This window comes from Phaethon lepturus, unplaced genomic scaffold, assembly GCF_000687285.1.
Source record: "Phaethon lepturus isolate BGI_N335 unplaced genomic scaffold, ASM68728v1 scaffold11147, whole genome shotgun sequence".
Taxonomy (NCBI): domain Eukaryota; kingdom Metazoa; phylum Chordata; class Aves; order Phaethontiformes; family Phaethontidae; genus Phaethon; species Phaethon lepturus.
In genome coordinates this window covers 8,520-12,797 of record NW_010551201.1, presented here as the reverse complement: position 1 = coordinate 12,797, position 4,278 = coordinate 8,520, and the positions used below count along the sequence as shown (strand labels likewise).

Sequence of the window (4,278 nt, the reverse complement as noted above, 5' to 3'; positions counted from 1 at the left end):
GTAGGGAAAAAAAAAGAACAAAAAAGTCTTTACAGGATGATGCCTTTCTTTGTGCTTACTCACTTACTCAAAGCAGAGTCTTGTGTTCCTGAATATTCCCTTATTGCCTCAGCAAGTGCCTCACACAGCTAAACTCTGCATGTAACATCCTGCCAAAGAAAATGCAAAACTTTTCATCTTACATGTTGATGAGACTTACAGGCAGCTCCCTAAGGAATTTGTCTCGCCGTGGTCACCACTGATGTTTCCGTGCTGCAGCAGATCACATTTCCTCTATGAGTAAGAGCTGCAGAAAGGACCAAAGAAAAAGATCTTTTACGAATCAGTTGTTAGCAAAAGAAATATTTTTAGAAGGAGCACATCTAAAGATAATGCTGAACAGTGACAAGCACTGATAACACTGCCTTTCATAGCTTTAAAACACAGTTCACTGGCTGCCAAACGTACCTGCGCAGGATTACTAAAGGTGCATAATATCCACATCTGAAGATGAAGAGAAGATAAAAGAGCACATACTTTTTGGTGACTTGATATTTTCCCTTCTTATTTTTGCAGATCCGAATCAGGTGCAGTGTATCTAGTAGTAAGTAACCCTAGCTGCTTCATCGTGACTGTACCAGTGCGTAATTTCTGCTGTTATCTCAAGACTTAACCGGCAGTTGGGAGAGCGAGGATGTGAGGGTAAAATTATTTCCAGTTCACCAGCTGCTGAGCCTGAATTGCTCATGCAGTAGTGTGAAAATGTGACAAAAATTTGCAGCTCTTGATGAACAAGCTTACAGATGCTTTGTCCCAGCCTGAACAACTCTTAGGCCCTCATCAGTCTGTGCGCAAAAGGCAGAATCTCTGTTACGATATCAATGAGACATAAAATCCAGTATTTAAAAATATTGAGCCATTGCATGAAGCGTGTACAGATCTCTCTCTTTCTCTTTCTGAGTATTTAGCTTTAGTTAAATACTTAACAACATTGAAAAATAAGACTACCAATGGAAAATTTCAGAAAGCTTTCAATCGAGAAGATATGAAAACAGATCAGATCAAACTGACATTACCAGATTCAAAGGATGTAGAAAATGAATGCTGTGGGATATTTCTCATTGATTAGCACCTAGATTTAGAAAAAAAATGGATTATATTACCCATTTTAAACCCATTTTAAAATAATAACCCTAACTCTCAGGCTAAGTGTCCCTCTCACGTTTCCTGCATATAAATAGTAAGCCCAGGAGGAACACCAACTTGACCTTCCCATTTGAGAGCCGGCAATAAGAGTAAACAAGCCCAAACAACAGTCCCAAAGACATTTACGTAGAAAATGAGCTCATTTCATCCAGGAATTTTCGAGGCAGTAGTCAAGGGCCAAACACTCCTATTTCTAGAAAGTCATTTTTCAGAGGAGAGCTCCATTTTCAAGCTCATTTTGCACACTGCAAAAACCATGAGAATATCGTCAGTAAATATGCCTGATACGAAAAACATCCTTCTGTCCTTTTGGAGGCTTTGCAAACATTAGTTTTCAGTGGTGAAGCCCCTTGGACTTCTGCTTCGAAACGGCTTTTTTATCTGCAAATGATGCAAATATGAAGTAAAGTTGTTAGGCGTCAATACGTGTGCAAAACGCCACCACATCTTTTAAACACATTGAGAAATAGTCTTGGTGTCTTTTCATTTTTGAGCAGGACAGAGAAAGTCCACCACAGGATAACTTCTTGAGGCTGGGTTGTGGGCTGCTGGGTCTCTCCCCTCTAGCCACTCGACCAGAACACAGCAGTTACTCGGGGAGACCACATGTACCATGCAAGGAACGGCTTTTCAAGGGTTGGTTTCTTTTCCACCCTGTTAAGTCGCTACATACAACGTACACCTCCCTCTGACACAGAGCTGAGGAGTACACCCTTTTCCCACACCGAGCAAAGATACTCGTGCTGAAAGAGAGCACCTGAGAGCAAACATTTTACACTGCCTAAGCTGGCCTTTTCTGCACTCTCAGTCATCAGTGAGAGCAAAATTGCCTGCACAGGCAGATTCATCTAAGTCGAACCCAAACCCACCCTGAAAGATAGAAGGTGAATACACATTTTCAATAAATGTACCTGAAGGGATGCTAAAAAATGAAGGCAAAAGCAGTGGGTAAGCTGCTGGCTGGCGACAAGGGAGGCCTGGGCTCAGTTTGGTCTTCCCACACAAAGCTGCTGAGCGCTTTCTCTTGAGCTGTGCCTATGCAGTAACTGGAAAACGTGACTGCAGGATGAGTAGGCACACCTCAGCCAGCTTTCATCTAGCAAGCTGTAGCATAGGCTGCAAGTATTTAGCAGTTAAGGCCATACAAAGCTGTGAGGAACAGCAAATTGCTTAGTATCAATACTCAAACTGAGAAGACTAAGGCTGATGAAAATGCTTCTACCCATGCCATAGCCTCTTCCCTAGCAGAATGGTGACATGCTCTCTGGCCGTGTCTAAACTGACGTACAGCTGTTTGCAAGGGAAGACCTGGATCGGATCATCTGCACTGGGGAGCTGTGAAAACTGGGGCACAAGTCTGGCATTAACTGGGACTCATCACAGTTCCCCATCTGTAGATGACAGTGACAAAACTTCTGTGGCTCATAGGGTCTTTTAAGGGTGAAATTCATTACAGAGGTCCAAGTGCTACCATAGTAGCAATCTCACAAGTAAGGTAGAGGCGATTTAGGAATGAAGTCCGTACATTGATGGGACTGACATGTCTGAATCAAAAGAATGTTTTTGAAAACCCTAGCTAGATTCTGCTGACCACTATGTATAAAACCCAGAAAATGTTTATACCAAACACTGAGCACCGTCAAGGAGCTAATGTCCAAACAGTAAAACTGATTACAAGTGAAGACTTAAAAAAACCCCAAATGCCAAAAACCTGAATCCCCAATGTGTGACTTCACCCAGGGATTCTCACAGCACATACAATTTCACTTTCTGTAGGGCGACTTGGTGACAGCTCATTATTACAATAACTGCCCTACAGATGTCTATTTTATGCTTGTTTCTGAACTATTAAAAAAACCTTCACGCAAATAGTCTCTCTCCCTGTCTATTAAGAGACAACAAATGCAATATGCAAGAGTGCACTGTGTTATGAGACTTCCTTCTGGTGCCCGTCTGTCTGAGTTCAGTTTTTAAGTTTTTATGCATCAAAAGACCCCGATGAGATTATATTGATTTATGATATGGTTCCACAGTCACTTCTGTGTGTACGTTTCGTTGCTGCAAACCTCAGGAACAGTCTCAGGATGACTACAATACATGACTTTGCAATAGCTAAAGATAGATATCAGGTCCAGATTTAAAAATAAAACTGGTTCAAAATGATCTGTTTTTTTTTTTCTCCCCCAATATGTAGAAGCTTGTTTGTCCTCCTTTTAAAAATACCGTTGAAGGCATGCTATGATTTTTACTACTCTCCTTACTAAAGCAAACTGTACACCTGAGAACCCCTTATTTTGATAGTGATTTTGCAGAGTGAACTCCTTAAAACTGGCGGTAAGAGTTTTCTTTCTCTTTTACTGCGGTATCTGCTGTAATAATTCTGACTTCTGACTATGTGTAACATAACATAACTTCTTCATTATCATTTCTCTGTTGTTAACCCATACAGTTCGTTCTTTATTTCTACAACTCACAGTCATCTGGCACAAAGGCATACATGTACTTCTTGGATTGCAATGAACTTTGTTCTCCCTTCTGATGTAAATAATAGGAGGGAGAACAAATCAGTCTTGACCGAGCCTGACTCCACTGAAAAACAATTCTGAATAAACAATCAAGAAGTGAAAAGCCGTACTCCTTACCTGGTCTGGGATGTACAGTGCACCTTGAAAGCCTCTTAAATGACAGAGGAGAATTAGAAATAGTTGAAAGTTTGTACTCATCCAACCACAGGACTCAGGAAATGACCGTGTATTTTGCAACGATTAACTCCTTCCTCCCTTCTAATGTCTTCGCTTTTTCGAGTACAGTAAAAAAATATATCTTACCCTTCCACTGCAGTTAGGTAACTAATGCCATGCCCTACACATAATTTCTATTTCACACTGAGAATATGCAGGTGGCCAGAGGAGATTACTCTGATCACCTCCATGGAAGAGAGAATTTGCAGTGTCTTCTGCATAACTGTGACCAAATACATTTTACTTTTGAGTGAAGCTTATGTGATGAACTGTGGAAATGACTAAGTGATGGCTTGAGCACCTACCTCTCATTTTTAGTGGAGGCTTACAGCAATATTCTCAACATGACTTC

General features: G+C 41.0%; 1 protein-coding gene across 1 annotated transcript in view; it reads right to left on the bottom strand.

Moving 5' to 3' along the window:
• Window positions 1-3,869, bottom strand: part of P2RY8 (purinergic receptor P2Y, G-protein coupled, 8) — a 34,435-nt gene extending 30,566 nt beyond the window's left edge. Inside the window, exons 1-2 of the mRNA XM_010290836.1 lie at window positions 3,828-3,869; window positions 200-286 (exon numbers count right to left, since the gene is read on the bottom strand). The gene's annotated coding sequence lies outside the window, so the exon portion shown is untranslated. The remainder of the gene's footprint in view (window positions 1-199; window positions 287-3,827) is intronic.
• Window positions 3,870-4,278: the final 409 nt, after the last annotated feature.